General features: G+C 34.7%; 1 protein-coding gene across 11 annotated transcripts in view; it reads left to right on the forward strand.

Moving 5' to 3' along the window:
* Positions 1–17,298, forward strand: part of NRG1 (neuregulin 1) — a gene marked incomplete at both ends in the record, with an annotated part of 1,021,509 nt that overhangs the window by 966,547 nt on the left and 37,664 nt on the right. The gene's annotated exons all lie outside the window — the stretch shown is intronic.

Raw genomic sequence — 17,298 nt, forward strand, 5'->3', positions numbered from 1 at the left:
ATTGGTTAGTAAAATTATATTGGTTTCAAGTGTACAATTCTATAATGCATCATTTATCTATCACATTGTGTGTTCACCACCCAGAGTCAGTTCTCCTTCTGCCTCCGTAGAGATGTTCTTAAATATTCTTATATTTACCTCTAATATAGTTAACACAGATTATTAAGAAAGGCCTCTGAAATAAAGCAAGTGAAAGAAATGAACAAAGGGGAATAGCTTTTTTTCTTATCTCTAATGGAATCATGATATTGAAGATTCTGAATTACAGAAGAAATCAAAGGTCTTTTAGAGTCTGACCTCACATGAAGAATTCTTAACTAAAGATCCATGGAATAACTATGAATTAGCTTCAAAGGAGGGAGTTCATGAAACCTCAGAATTATATGCTAGTTTTTAATCTGCACATTAAACAAAAATCCACAGCATTATCCAGATTCTGAAAGGAGTCTATGGCCCTTAAAAATAAGAAGAACCACCATTTAAAATTGTTCAGTGGTGTCTTGAAAAGCCCAGGGACTTTGTGATCAGAGTTTGAATCTTAACTGAAATTTTCCATCTGTAGGACCTTGGCAAACTCCTTGATGTCTATGAGACGTTGTTTACTTTCTGATAAGTGGGGGAAATAATACAGAATTTACAGGTTATTGTGAGAAATTTATGAGGTCATGTGTATTTTTTTCCGGGCGCGTTGAAGTCACTCAATAATTATTTCCTTTTCCTCAATATCTTTCCTCAGAGATGATAGAAATAGTTAAACCAACTAAGTGTTATAATGAGGTTTTATTTCTCTGTTGGCTCATATGGATATATCTAATACTGCATATAGGAGTCAGTTCTCCCAGGCAGCTTTCCATTGTGAATTTATAATGGAAAACAACCACATTACTGCAATATGGCTAGGGTGACACTTGACATTTATATGGTTACTTTTTAATAACATAATTTAAATTATTGCCTTTTCTTTTTATTATGGGAAAAAAGGGAAAGAATGTTGACTGTTCACTACCCATATGCTGAAGCTTCCCTTTCTGCCTTCAAAGCTTTTCTCAAGGACATGAAACACTCCTACTAATTACTTTTTATTGATTTTTTGACATTTCTACTCAACATTGACTGCTTATTTTTAGGACACAAAGGATGTTAAGAGAAAATGTTAATGGTGCATTTGAAAGTACAAAGTTCAATATTTTAGTCATGTCTCTTACACTCACTTAAATAGTTTGGAAAACTATATAACCATTTTGCTGTGTGCCTCAGTTGTCTTCTTAATGCAGAAATAAATATAAAATTCTATGATTATCAGATTTCTTCCATATCTTTAACTTACTTTGAAACAAATCTGTGACTTATCCTACAATATTTCAAATTTTCAATAAGTGAAGATAAGACTTGGCACAGTTAACTGAATGAAAAAATAGTAAAATCTACTAAATAGAGAAGAAGCTGATGAAAATCAAACAAATTAACTCTATATTATATGTTCTTATTCTAATTCTGCAACCATTTGCAATTAGTAAACACTTTAATTATGTCTGCTACTGTCTGATTTATAACATTAGTTTTATTTTAGAGATGAATATGTAAAGTGGGTCTGATTAGATGATCCTTACTTAATCAAAAGAAAGCTATCTTATAGCTATTTAGATAGTCCATTTTTGTAAGAGCTGCTCATTGGTTGTCAGGATTTAACTTTCGTTAGGGATGCTACCATGTGACCCATTTTTAAAACCTTGTGGGTGATTTATATGTTACATGAAAATGAGGTTAAAGAAAATCACAATAACAAAATGAGCCTAATTTCAAATGTCACTGGACATAATTTTTCATTTTATATAATGTATCTGCATCTCTTATAAATATACATTTTTCTTCCTTTTGCCCTTATCTTTTTGCTGACTACATCAGTTTTTAAAGGAACTAGTGATATTAATATTGCATTGAGGTCAATCAGTGATCTTATGCAAATTTTAAATATTATGCCAGCATTGTAACTAAATTTAGCATTTCATTTGGAATAGTTCCTGCTATCATAAGTCGCCAAAAATGTCTATTACTCAGCATATTTGTATTTGTACATCATTTGTATGTACTTCCATAATTTCTCTTACTTTAGCCTCATAAAGAAAGAAATGAGGTAGTTTTTTTTTCTAACTTTCAGATTACTAATAAATGAAAATTAAATTGTTTTCCTAAAAATAATTTGAAAAGGAAAATGAGGGGTAATTTGAATAGAGGTTAAATAGAATCCTTTACAACACTGCAGCACTAGATGGTTATATCATCAAATTTCTGAGAACTGTCTTAATTTAGACTAACCTCTTCAGGATCGATTTAGTTTTCTAATTCTTAGGCAAGCTTACCTGAAATAATAAACATTTTATTCTGAAACAGACAGTAGAATACTAGATGATACGGACTGAATACTTTTCCTGAGTTAAGACTAAAAGAGCGTCGATTTGACTAACATTGGCCTCCTGTCTTCTGCTAAGAAAGCATAATCTAAAAGTAATATTTCTAGTCTCATTTCCTGACATACAGTTCACAAACATAGGCAAATATTTAGAAAGTGATACTTTCTGGAATATGGAAGAACATGGCTTTTCTAATAGCCTGTAGAAAGAATGTTGATTTTTGTTGTCTGTTTATTAAATACAAGGACACATAGGCAATTCCAGAATGAAAGAATCATGAGATAGGATGCTTTAGTGGCTGTATTGTAGGCCTTGCCATCAACCTGCCTTGGAATTCCTCTCCGTATTATTTGTTATATTGAGAACAAAGACGTGTAATTTAACCTCTTTCAGCTTCAGTTTTTTCTTCTGTAAAAATGATAAAATGTTAGCTATTTCCTAGGGTTATTGTGACGATTACAAGGCTAGAACATCTGGCACACTGCACATATTTAATGACTATCAGTCTTGTTCTTTGCTAAGCATTATATTGCCTTTACCATACAGATAGCTTTCTAGTTTTCTTCAGCATTTATTTCTCCTTCAAAAAAAGAACAAAGAAAAAATAGAAGCAAAATACATACCTTTGCAACTTACAGCAAACATTATTGATTCACTTACTGGGCTAGGTGAATATGATTTCTACTTCAAAAGACAAGATTACTGGAAAAAATGATAGTTTTTATGCTATAAAGAGGAAGATACTTAAGAAAAAAATATAGTATCCAGAGAATTCTTCCATCTTTGCTGTATAAAATGTCTTTTTTCTCTGCTTCTCATTTCTTTAGTATCTTTCCCTTGACTACCTTGAAGATCACCTTAAAGCCAGAACATGGTAAATAGTTCAACAGAAGTGGTAGTTGTAAGCATATTTAACTTCAGTCTTTGGTATTTAACTCTTTACTTCATTGGGACATATTTTATGATGGATCATGTTCTAGAAATTTGAATATTATAAATGGCTAATTTTTTTTCTAAAACAAGAAAGGCAACAGAAGGGTTATTGTATTCCCACAAAGGTGGCAATGCTTTTTTAAGATTTCACACTGGGTTGGATATAGGGCAAGAGAATTCATCTAAGTAAGTAGTGAGCCTGACAGAGACCTTTTCCTTAGTTTTCTCTTTGAGCCTACAATTACATTGATGGTTCTGTCTCCTATGCTTTGCAGTAACCATATCCCCCACAGTACCTTGTGGGTACTGCTAGATGGATAGTACCTCCATCTAGCATGTGGAAGAATCAAGACAGTCTCTCTGACTTCCATGTTTCTGGGACAGAAAAGAGCACTTTCTATCACAAGTAAAGATGATAGTCCAATGTAGATTGTTCCAATTTGTATTTTTTTTTTAATTTTATTACCATGTTCGATGATATATTTAGTGAGAATTGCCTATAAAGTGTTTCGTGACCTTATACAGATTGATAACCAGGCCTATTTGATATTATTATTATTATTATTATTATTATTATTTTATTTATTTTAACAAAAGAAGTTGGAGGTAGGAAATGAGAGAAGTGTATTGGGGAGTTTAGCAGTATCTTCCTAGTTAGAAGCAACAGTGTGTGTTGTTTCACTTTTGAATAATCTTTAAAGAACTTGTCTCTTATTTTAAATTATGCCTGAAGGAATTGAAAATGCTACACATATCAAGTTCTATATTTGGAATCAGTACAGATCTATGTCAACCTTGTTAAAATGATTACTTCTCAGCTAACTTCGAACATACCGTTTTTACCTTATTAAGTCATCAAGTTTAGCTGAGGATTGAGGTCATGTTCTCTTTGTTATTTTGATCAGAAAATGCTCCTGATCATTTTTCAGGTAGTTATGAGTAAGACTTCAGTGCCAACACTGGTAGTTCTTGTAATTACTTAAGATGGTGATGGATCCCATCTGTCTGGACCTCTGCTCCTGTGGATCTGTGATTTAAGAACAGTTGGAACGTTGTTCTGACCTCACGCTTTCCCTAGTCACAGTTTCTTGTAAAACAGAGCAAAAGTTTTAATAAATCAGATATATTTCTCATCTCTAGAGTTAGGTCTTTCATGACTTCTTTCACAGAGTTGCTGAAATGGTCAGTTGTGTTGTCTTGAGCCTGGAGTACTGATCCCCCCACAAGTCAGAAGACACAACTCACTTCCTATTCACTCACCTTTTCTCTTGACCTTTGCATATATGCTTAGTTTACCTGTCTCTTCTATAGCATGTGTTTCCAGCAGCATAGATCACATTGTTCATTTAACAGATTACATTTTATGAGATTTTTTTCAATTTCTCTAAATTTCCTTGTTGCCATATCATTATTATTATAGTTCTGCATGGGAAACTCCAACTTCATGTCAGGATTTGAAGCTAGACTTTACTATAAATTGCAATTTTCTAGCCTGTCAGCTCAAGGAATACAAGTATGGTACATTCCACAGGAAGGAATAAACTGAGGTTTGTTACCACCTTTCACTTGAACATCAAAAGCCCTTTCAGTGGCACTAAACCCTCCTGTGACTGTCTAAGTGTGTTTCCTGAAGAATATACAGCCTTATTTACATCACAAAACTGTCATCCCAAACCCTCCTAATTAAATTGAACTTCTAATTCACTGTTAGCTCCCAAAAAGTGCTAAGTTTTCACAGAACAAACATCCTATCTAATTCTCTCCCAAGCATCTATCATCAGACTACTTTTTTATTGTTTACTTTCTCTCTGACATTTTTTTTGTTTTTTTGTTTTGTTTTTAATATATGCGGCCAGCATTTTCTATGGATAATACCCTGGGTTTACCAATGCCTCATTCTGACTTCAGAAGAAATATTTTGACACTATGCATTCATTTATAATTTCCATCTGTTCATTCATGTGTTCTGCTTGCTCACCTTTGAACAACTAAAATGTATCATCTACAAATAAAATAATTCACAGATGAAATGGTCTTCAAATCCTCAAAGCAAACAAACATACAAGCAAAAAATGAAAACAAATAAAATCACCAAGTGGACATTTGTAGGAGTGAATTTGGTAAAGGATAAATTCAATTTTAAAAAATTTAAAGAATAATCATATATTCTAGTAGTATTATTAACTAATAAATTTGTTTATATTTAGTACACTTAAAAGTATATTTGACTTTATGGTGAGCTAACATGAATTGATGAGATTAAAACAAAAACTCTAGAAAACAAAAATTGGGGGAAAATTCTAGGATATCTTAGGTACTTTTCTAGCTCTAGGAAAAGAGCTTTGATTACAGAAGTGATGACATTTATGTAGTTAAGGACAAAATAGCCTACATTCCTTATTTACCAATGAATTTTTCAGTTCCTTTCATTTCTTCTACAAAAAAAGAAAATCTGAAGAATATAAAACATCCTTTCAGTCAGGGGGTGGCAGAGTGCAGTTTGATTTTCCAATGAAAGGAAAGTCAAGTCACCAGCTCACACATGCAACACACAACATGCATGTGTGCGTACACATACACACGCGCGCGCACATACACACACGCAGAATGCTTTGGCAAGCGGTGAAACTAGCTTCCCAAGCCTGAAACTAAGACCTCGGGCACAATCCAGTGGCTGTGATAGATCCATGTAGCCATTTGACAGCTTCTAATAATCTTTAATGGAGAACAGTATGAGGGGCAATGAAGGATTGCTAAATTCTCGCAAAGTATATCTGGCAATTAAGCTCCTTTTTTATTATCACCATTTAATTCCAGGGATTTGTGTGGTTTCTATAGAACAATGACTCACTTCCCTGAGTTCTTCAAACTTTGAGAAAAATGCAAGCATTAGAGTTGTCACTTCATGACATTGGACATTAAGGGTACAAGGTGAAGGGAGTCTCTCAACAGAAGGGTCTTCCACCCTGTGACTGATCGCTGTGAAGAGATAATTATATCCCTGTGACTGAATGTCTCACACACCAAAAAGGTGTGTAATCAAGAAAAATCTCTGACTCTTTCAACAAAAGTGTTCTATATTTCAAAATTCTTCAGAAGTAAGGATTTCTTAAGGGGAAGCTATGAATAAAACAGGTCTTTTTAAAGAATAGGGTTAGAGGTAAGGTTTCTTCTCATTAACAAGTTCTCTTTTGCCTAGGAAGGCCTTGTTTCTGCTTAGAAATGAAACCAGAACTTGTCACCTGTGAACTCTCCCTCAGTGGGGTTCAGAAGCATAACTAACTCTGCACATGTTTCCCCATTACAGTACTCACTGGATTCTGTAGTTACTGAAATGGAAAATTCTCACCAGGTATTGGCAATCCTATCGTATTTGAGCAGAACAGCAGTGCAGATTCCTACTAGACATGCCATTTGGTATCGCAAAGTGTTTGACTTCTTGAAAGCTTTTGAATAAAAGACAAATCTCAACTGAAGACATTTGACTCCTCTACGGGAATATGAGGAATTAAGTTAGCATAGTAGACATGGCCTAGGATTTGGTTCTGCCTGCTTTGGTTTTTATTATAGCTGGCTTTGTAGAGCCATGGTTCCCTTTTGGCTGGTATGTTGAGCAGCCATGATTCCCTGCTTTCAGCTGTTTTCTTTATCAGTGTTTGGGTATGAAGTACCTTAGAAATGAATGCAAAGAACAAATATCTGTATTAAACACACACTTGCACTGTCTACAAAATGGTTTCTGTTTTAAAAGGGGGAAGACCTCAGCCATTTTGAATTATTATAGCTCCAGGAGATGGAAGTGTTTTATTAGTCCATATACACAGATAGATATATCACCACCAGGAAAAAAAGCTAATAAATTATAACTAAGATCTTATGTGTGGACCTTCTTAATATTCCCTGGTTCTGGCAGTGCAGGGAAATAGCCAGGCAAGTGTAGATAAGGCCTTGACCTCTACTCTACCTTTTTTTAATGATGTGATTCAGCGTGTCCTTTTTCAGTTTTAACTCTAAGCAGGGTGATTTCCATTGAGTACTTCCAACAACCAAATGATATAGAGCTATAAAAGAGCCAGGCCAGATGGTGAGAGCAAGACACTGAACACATGGCTCCAGCTTTTTAAAAATATTGTATACTTGGGAAAAAGAGCTCAAAGTGTTCACCTGCCTGCTTCCATTGAACAGCAAATTTTAATGCCAACAGGAGAAAAACAGGTACCTGTTAGGTAGGCATATAGAGGCCCAGAAGTTAAAAACAACAACAACTAAAAATGAAGGCTGAAGGAAAGCTCCTTTATGCATAATGTGGTCAAGTCTAATTTATCATTTTGGCCCAGTTCCTGCCAAGACACAGGATTTGCCTGTAATTTTACCTCCCCCGCTTCCCCTATCTCTAACCTTAAAAGTATAATGTATGCTCTTTAGAGAAGCAAGACCTGTTATGAACTAAATATGTTGGGATCAGCTCTGTCCTTTGGGGGCAGGGCAAAACGTTTTCTTGAGGTGATGCATTTAAAATTATGTGTTTTTTTGAAAGCTTGTTTCATTCCTGTTTGTTTGGTCGTTGTGTAAATGACAGTAACGGTATTGAAAAAAGTTAGATTTTCCGTATTACTTGATTACGTAGAATTTGTGTTGGGAACATAAAAACTGCAGATACACATTTAATAACGCATGACAATACCAGGGAAGGGTGTTTTGCTATTCTGATCACGGACTTGGGAACAAGGAACTCCTGGGACTTCTGGGAAAACCTATGGACTGAAATTAGCCAAGTGTTGCAGAGCAAGGTTCATATGTTCAAACATGATTTTACTACTTTGTTACTTTATATGCAGCAACTGTTCACCTCCGTGAGGAAAATGGTATGTTTCTGGAAACAGAATCTGGCTGTTTAGGTCCACAACCATCACACAAACCCAGAATTGCAGGAATTTGGCTAACTGGTTTGTAGCAATGTGCAATCTGGTGTTTTAGGGCTGCAAAGGTGACAGTGTACAGAACATTATTCAGGCTTCTTGTGATAGAGAGCCACTGATCAAAGAAGAGGCCTGGCTCAAACCAGAAACACTTAGAAGATTGTGTCTGGATTGCTGGACCCTATTTTTCCCCACTGTTACGGAGCCTCCTTTATTCAAAACTTTGAAAGTTCAAATTAATTATTTGTCAGAAATCATTTCCTGTCATGAAGATGCTCCCATAACTGTTAGGAACTTTGCTGCCTCGATCACCTGTGTAACGTATAATTTCAGGCCTGCTGTGGTACTGTCTCTTTTTAGTGGGTTCCTTTATATCAGAAGACATGTGGTATAGTCAGATTAGGCAACCATCATTCATGTAGTCTTGGCTGTAACTTAGACATTGTCACTTTATCCATGAGCACTGAATACTGAGAATGGGCCTTAGTCCTCTGTCTACCCATGGGTATTTCCTAGATCGTGTACAGAGTAATGAGAAAATGTGTATTAAACAGTTTGAATGCCTTAGAAAGAGGTGCAATACAACGTGTGAAACACAAATGAACTCCAGCATTTAGCTCCTGCCTAATTTTAATGTGTATAAATAATACAAAGTTGTGTTGTTTCTTAACCATCGCCCCTAATCCTTTCCCATAATTAGTGTTCTGGTTTGAGCAATCTTCCTCTCTCACCTGTACCTTTGTAATAGCTTCTTCCGGTCTCCTCACCTCCATTTCCTCCCCTTCTAAAAGCTATAGAATAGACCCTGAATTTTATAAATTATAGACCTACTCAAAAACCCAACTCTCTCCCTGACCTACAGATTAAAAATTAATTCCAGCCAGGTTAAGCAAATGTTTCCCTGATGAGCAGACATTATTATGGTATAGCATCATTAACTTCATCTTTCTATTTATAATCCATCTCCTCGTCAAACTGAGCTGCTTCCTTTCACTGAACATGACATTCATTTTCTACCTCCACAAATTCATTTGCTTTTCCCTTTAATGGAATGCCTTCTTCTCCCCCAAGCACACACCTAATTCCTCTTCTTAATATGTCACCCTTTTAAAAGATTTCCTATTCTGCATATTTATTGTTAGATTCATAACTGGCAAGACTAATTGATTTATATTTCCTGTTGCTATTATAAATATGATTCCTTTATTTCATTGGGTTTTCTTGCTAATTAATACTGGTATCCAGTTATGTCATCTTCAAATGATCATTATTTTTATCTTCTCATTTCCTACAATTATACTAAAGTTTTTTATTCTCATCTTATTGCATTGGTTACAACTTGCAGAGCAATGTTAAATAATAGCATTGGTAGTCAACATCCTTGGCTTATTGTTGACAATAATGGAAATCTCTTCTAGAATTTCAATGTTAGGTATGATTTAGGTTGTTAGCGAAAAGTTGATATTTTTAGATGATAGAGAGTAGCATTTCTAATTTTACTTTATAAAGACATGCTTTGAAAAGCCTGAGATTGATATTTTTGGCACTTGATTTTAAACATATTTATGCACATATTTAAACATGTTCATGTATAGGATACATATAAACATTTGAAAATTTAAAAACAATATGAGTCTCCTGGTAGCCATCATCTAATTCAGCAATTATCAGTTTTGTTTCATCTTGGTCACCCTCGCTTCCCTTCCTTCTTAACTATTTTGAAGCAAATCCCAGACATCTTACTACTTAATGTATAAATATTTCAGTATGTATCTCTAATAGATAAACACTATTTTAAAATATAATCATAATACATTCGACACAACCACGAATGAATGATAGTCCCTTAGTAATGTTAGTTATCTAATCAGTGATCAGATTTCCTCTTATAAATATCATTCATTTATAACTATTGGAATCAGGATCCAAATAAGTTTCACACATCTTTATTGATTTATGTCTCCTAATTCTCCTTTAAACATTTATATTTTGGATTTTTCTTCGATATCACCCTATCATGCTGTCTCTAGCTGTCTTTGTCTCCTTTAATTTTTGTTTGTTTGTTTGTTTTTGTTGTTGTTGTTTTAAGAAACCAAGGTTATTTGCCTTGGAATCTGGGTTTTAGAGATTGTACCCTAAAGTGTCTTTTAATATGTTCCTCTGACTTATGTACTTCCTGTAAATTAGTAGTTGTATCCGGATTTTTGATTAAATTCAGATTTGATTTTTGGGGATAAGAATACTTGATAGTTTTATAGAAATTGATTTTTAATCTCATCAAATGTTGATTCCATGTCTGTTGAAATGATCATATGGCTTTTATTTTTTAATATTGCACAATTAAAAAAAATTGTTGAATATGAAATTGCCACATAGTTTCCATTTTTTGACCTTTCATCTACTTTCATTTTTAAATGTATTTTAGTTGATGAATAAATTAACCTATGTCATTAAATGTCACATGGTAATTTTAGCAGCTCATTGAATAACTGAATCCTTGATCAGTTCTCTTTGTTTTGATTTGTTTTGTTGGGTGCTCAAAACATTTAACTAATTTGGAAAGTGACAGGTTAACATTTTCTACATTGACATGACCTTCTCCCAACCAACTTGATATTGGTAGAAAATGCAGAGTACAGTAAAAAATGTGTGCCTTCTACATTTAACCTGATGAGATCTAAAAATATATCAAATTAAACCAGTCAAATGGACTGCTAGTATTTGCTTTGCAGGCTAGATGAATTTTAATCCTTTAGAATAGGTATTGATGGGAAAAGATTCAAGGGACAGCTTGAAAGTCTGTCAACTCCCAGCCATGGAAATTTTATACTCATATAAAACTGTCAGTGATTAGTAAACAATATTATATATAGCAGAACTGTATTTCTGGAGTTGGCTTCTTAGCTAAGGAAATATTATTGGCTTTGTAAGGAAGAAAAATGTAGCTTTCTTGTGACTTCACTCAGCCAATGATCCACTGTGGGAAGAGACTCTCCCTCTTCAGAAAAACTGTGACATCCTACAAGGCATTTATGTCATTGAGATGTTGGTCAAAGAAGTAGACTACAATGATTACACTGTGTCATGAGTGAAATGTGCTGTCCTAAAAAAAAGAAAAGAAATGGCAACTTGTATTTTTTGAGAAATAACCTTTCCTGACAATTTTATTTTTCTAAGGATAACACTATCTAATGACACCAAATCATTTGCTCAGCAACTGCTGGGAGCTTAGAACCTGCTTTCTGTTTAGCTGCAAATGAGATCAGTGTTATAACAAAAATAACAGTTTTTTTTTCTTTCTTTTCTTCTTCTTTTTCTTTTTCTTTTCTTTTTTTTTTTTTATGAGGAGAAACACCCAGAGGTCACTTTTCATTCTACTAAAGAAGGAAGAAATAATGTTAGGGTCTTCCCAGAGTGCTTGGAAGAGAGAGAGAGGGATCTAAAGGCAATCCATTAACCTACTTCAGCCCCAACATACATTGAACAAAACAGAAAACAAGCGTTTCCTAATTCACTTATAGGACCTTGTGCATCCTTCCCCTGTGCCCTTTTGTGAATTCTTAGCTACAAGTATTTTATTGAAGATTACAGAATTACTCTTTTAAGATTATGTGTTTCTTCTTTTCAAATATGGGCTAAACTATAAAATATAGTACGGTTTGTTCTGGTCCACCATTCTGTGTGTGTTTAAAGGATGGCCATGCCCCAGTTCATCATTTAGTTAATCTTCAATCTTGTGTCAACTTATTTTTTGGACAAACTCTCACCTTGTGAGTAGTCTACGAACCTCTTCTAGCTTCTAGCTTATTAAGTAAGTCCATAAAGTGAGATGCTTCAGGAAGTTCTACTTTAGGAAGTTCTTGTTCCATTTGTGGTCCCATGATGGTTCTCTGTCTTCCTTTTTCGTTTCCTTAACAAAGTTCAGTAGAGGAGAGAGGCCAAGAAGATGGTGTGCTACTTTAGGTCACAATATTGGCTCTGGGAACCTCCAAGTCAGTATGGGTTTCTTTGATCCCCTCCTGTCATTTTTGTCCTTTGCAAGTACCTATTTGCTATTCAGCATAGTATTGAATTACTACTCAGAAAAAAATGCCAAACCAGAATGACAGTGCTGCAGTAGTTCTGACTCTGGCCTTTTCCTCTGGAAAGCCAAATGACTCTGTCATTTCCTTGGCGTCTGTAGAAGCTACATTTAGGGAGCACAGCTTTTCCTGCTCAGCTTCTGCTCCATCCAGAGCTTCATTTTCAGGAGCCATGTAAGCATTTTTTTTCCCAGTAGGAGTTCAAAGTGCTCCCAGTACTAACTGCAGAGGCACTGTATTCCGAGCAAGAGTAATAATTGCAGATTTTTTTTAAACTGGGAGATCAAAGAGCAAGAAAATATGCAGATTTCTAAATTCATAGCCATTGAAGATATCACAGGTAAGGTTTAAACAAACAAACAAACAAACAAAAAACCTGTAATGTTGTAACAATTGACAGTTTCATATTTAATGGAATATAATAATTGTTCAAATTTTTATATTTCGTTGAGAAAACTACATAGTTATTTACTTTAATTTTTTGCAAGGAAATCATTAAAAATTGTCCTAAGAACTGCTCATAAAGATTCATTCACGCAGAGAAGACAAGATCTAATGATTGCTCGTTGGGGTAAACACTGTACACTGATACTACTTCCTGCTAATTGTCAAAGAATAGAGTGACTTCTTATCAGTAATTTGCATTTGTGTAATGGCTGCGGTCTGTTATTGCTGTCTACTTCACTGATAAGGAAAACACCACTTAAAACCAGCAAGAAAGTAAGACAATCTTTCCAGCATTATTTTCTTTTTAGCCTGCCTTGAGCAGAAAAAGCCTGGCATTGTACGGGAAATATTGTGTGATTCTATATGAAGATATTTAGTAATAGAACAGAAGACAATTAATTACTCCTCAAATTTGTATTCCGTGTATTTTTAAGTGTGCAGTGGTATGTGATTTTCAAAATGTTAAATTATAAACAGTTTATACTCTGTCCCATATACAATGGATGTCGCACTACTTTTAAATATTTTATAGTTTTTGAACTGTTTAAAATGACACACAATATTGTAAGTGAACTTAATTGATGTAACTTGGAAGTTCAGTTGGAAATACTGAAGAATTGTGTGGCTCTTGAAAGTTGAAAATAATTACACATTTAAGATGTTAGTTTCTTTTTTCTTTTAAACTAAATTGTTCAATTTATTTTATAGGTTGTGCTAAAGTTAGAGTAGATTGTTGATATTTACTTAATGTTTTACAATCATGCAGTGGTTACCCTTCCTAATTAGACTATCTCTCTCCATATTCCACAGAATCATAATTTACTAGGAAACAACATTTGCAGCGTGATTATATAGAATTCCAGAGCCTGCATAGAAAAGCTTTTTCATCTTTTTGTTCCATATTTATACCATTAGTAATAGTAATAATAATAATAATAGTAGTAATAGTAATATATTTGTGTGCAGTGTTGCAACTGACAAAGTATTTTATCACACTTCAAAACAACCCTGAGATATCTCATTTTTACAGCTGAATTTACTGAGGCAGGTTAGCTGGACAAGAGACACGTGGATAGTAATTGGCAAAATTGAGCCTTGGATCTGATTCTTCTCAGCGAACTACAGTGTCGTTTCACTACAGCTTTTCTATAAAGGTCTCCTTTTCAGGAGATTTGTTCACAGACTTACAAGTTTTAACTCTAGCTGTTGTTATTATGCCTTGCACATAATAGGTAATCATTAAACAAGTGTGGAAGGAAGGAAAGGAGGAAGGGGGGGGGGCGAGAAAGAAGGAGGGAGTCCTAGTGTGTGGTGTGGATTCTGGGAGTCTGGAAATGGTGATCTTAGTCTCCAAAGCCGCAGTCTTGACCTGTTTTTCCAAGAAAGACCATGAAGAGTGAAGCACCCCAAAATACATTATCTGGTAACAAGTTACTGCTTTATTTACACTTTCTTCCTTATAGGATTGTAGTTGCTAACATCCCAAGGAAAGTGTGTTTGGGATACGGTGTTCATATAAATGACAAACCTAAGATGAAGTCCTATTTCATAGTGTCCCTAATTGCTGTTCATTTAGCACTTACTAGAAGATGACAAACTCCCAAATTATGACAAATGAATTACAAAGCAAAGGGAGGCAGGGTTTATTAAGTAGTGAATGAGTGAGATCTACTTCCCTTACTTCCAGGTACAACTGTGAGGATCATCTTCTATATATGGAAACACATGCTGTGTCCAAAACCTTTCATTTCACCACTGATAAACTCCTCCCAGTTCTCCCAGAAAGAATGTTGCTTCCATAGTTTGCTTTAAGAAGCTGCTTCGTCAGAATTACCAAATGGACACTGACTTAGCAATACAGTATATGTAAGCCAAATAGAGCAGATAATAGTGCAGAATTGATAGATCTGCTTAAGACTGACTATGCACTGTGTTCAACTAAGGAGAATTAAAGGAAACGTGGCAAAAATCTGAAGCGTGCACATATCACTGTATCCATCCCAGGTTCTTCTGACAGATACAACTTATTTCTGTGTTTGACTGTTGGTTCAGAATAGCTGTATGCAGTCAGTTCACACTTTGCATCACCTGGGAGTTCATTGCTGCTTTACAATTCCATGATCATTTTTGTTGTTGCTGCTGCTAAAAGATAAAAGTGCTCTAAGTACGATAGTCCATGACCGTATGAGGTAATTACTACTTAATTGTCTCCAAGAATTATTTTACTATCAAATAGCCCATTGCTAGTTTCAGGTAATGATCTAAGAATTTTTCAAGTGATGTGTCGTAACTTGGAGCTGCAGTATAGCATTAAAAGGATAATCATTTCAGGGAAAAACATTTTTAAAGGACCAGAAAAAGGGATTATTTCTAGTTTTAACACATGTTTATTAATCTTATTTATTTGACAACACAAGATGAGCAAGTCCAAGGAATAGGTATGATGCATATGTCTCTTGTGTATATATCCCTGCTAATCTTAATTGTTAGTTTACAATTTATAGATTGAGTGTCTGCTTTGGGAAGATGGTGGTTTTGTTGCTTTTAGCAAAAGGCTCAGATTTGTTCTGAAAGAGCCCAGTGCAGTGTTTGCTGAGGGGTAATCCTTAGCAAGCTGTCAGAGATTCATGGACCATGGGGTCTGCTTGAGGCTCGGAGTTTCCCTGCAGGAATGAGTGGTGACAGCACACTGCAGGTGGTCCATTCGGCACTGTCACCTGGGACAGCACAGATACCCTGCCTGATTTGTCATCCCATTGAATCCTGTCAGCAGTTAAAAGTCTTAAGTACAAAACCTTTAATACTTAAGGCAAACTTCCTCCTAACGTTTCTTAAAGGCAATCACCATGGATGAAACTAACATATAGCACCCACGTAAACAGCTTTTCACATACAAATATAATATTATGTTAAATTATACGTTAGGTGATGTATAGAAATGGTTTCTACTCTAATTTTACAGACCAAATGTTGCTATTTACATTCCCCTCTTCCTGGTAAAGATGGAAAAATATAGCTGATAGTGGAGGATAAAATGACCTCTCTCCTTATTCTCCCTAGGGTCTTTTGTTTGGTTTGTAGACCTGTGAAGGATACCTAGGGATACATTTTGAAAGGGATTTTTTGTTGGAATAATAATAATAAAAAAATTGAACCATTTCTTAATTATCCATAATCATGATTCAAGAATAGCATGCATCTTTGAAATCCCCAGATTTCCATTGGGGAATCTTTTTATTTGATTAATGAATACCTTCCCTACTTGCCCACTAATAATACCTGTTATTATTCATTGAGGGCCAGTGTTGTGCCAGTTCCTTTGCCTACATTATTTATAATCACTACAAAAATCCTCTAAGAGTGCCATTACCCCTGTTTTCTAAATGGGAAAATTGGGCATCTGGGTGGTTAAATGACTTGCTCAAGGACACAAAACTAGTAGGAGCTGGGATCTGAGCCAGATCTATCTCCAAAGTGCAAGTCATTTTGACTGTCCTTTGCTCTTACTCCTAAAACCCATGCTGAGAAGACTGAAATGGTCCAAAAACATGCCTATTTTAAAACAGAAGAATAAAAAGCATGAAAGGTCTTAAGTGATTCAAAAACTGAATAATCAGATGTTGAGTATTTCTATCAGGTAAAGTAAAAATCAAGCAGTTAGAGGACAAATTGGGTTAAAAGCCAAAACAAAACGTGCTTGTGAAGGAAATGAAAAAGAAAGGCGAACGAAAATGGAAAAATAATACGTGCCAGGTCAAGTAAGAGTACATAGGGGCACCTGACTCTCATATGCAAATAATAAAATAGAAATTAATAAGGAAGACAGGATTCAAAATCATGTGTCAGTAGACAAGGAAAGAACTTTGTCGAATGATGGACTGTTTTTTTTCTGAGTAAATAGAATCTTCATTGGCTTGACATACTGGTTTTGTATTTTTTCCTGAACATATCGATGATAAACATTATTTAAATTATACTGCTTTTGGTTGAGATGGAGCACTGCTGGTGGTGTTCTGAGTGATGTAGTGGGGAGTTCTGATACTAAATGCCCTTCTAGTCTCAGAACAGAGAGCTTTGGCTTCATTTAATCCATGCACCTAATGGTGGACGAATCATTTTCAGTTTTACTTTCAGATGACTGTGAGGTTTGATAAGTGAATAATAAGCTTGTTACATGAAGATGTTGCAAACCAAAATTAAGACTTATTTCTACTCCTAATTCAAAATATGTGAATTTTGTAGTGTCTCACTCTGCATTGTCAGCAATATTTGACTATCTTTCCACTTCCTTAAAAGTATGATAGCACTTGAACATTTTGACAGTGTTCTTTGGAGTAGAAATTAGAGTAGAATGGAAATTTTGAAAAGGATAGCCCCTGATCTGTATGATAATATATGTTCAATTAATAATATATAATTTTTCATTAGGAACAAATAAGCCACCTTGTCTTTCTCTTTGCTATATATTATGTGTGAAAAATATAGTCAATATGTGTATAAACCATA

The sequence above is a fragment of the Rhinolophus hipposideros genome (assembly GCF_964194185.1).
Source record: "Rhinolophus hipposideros genome assembly, chromosome: 4".
Lineage (NCBI taxonomy): Eukaryota > Metazoa > Chordata > Mammalia > Chiroptera > Rhinolophidae > Rhinolophus > Rhinolophus hipposideros.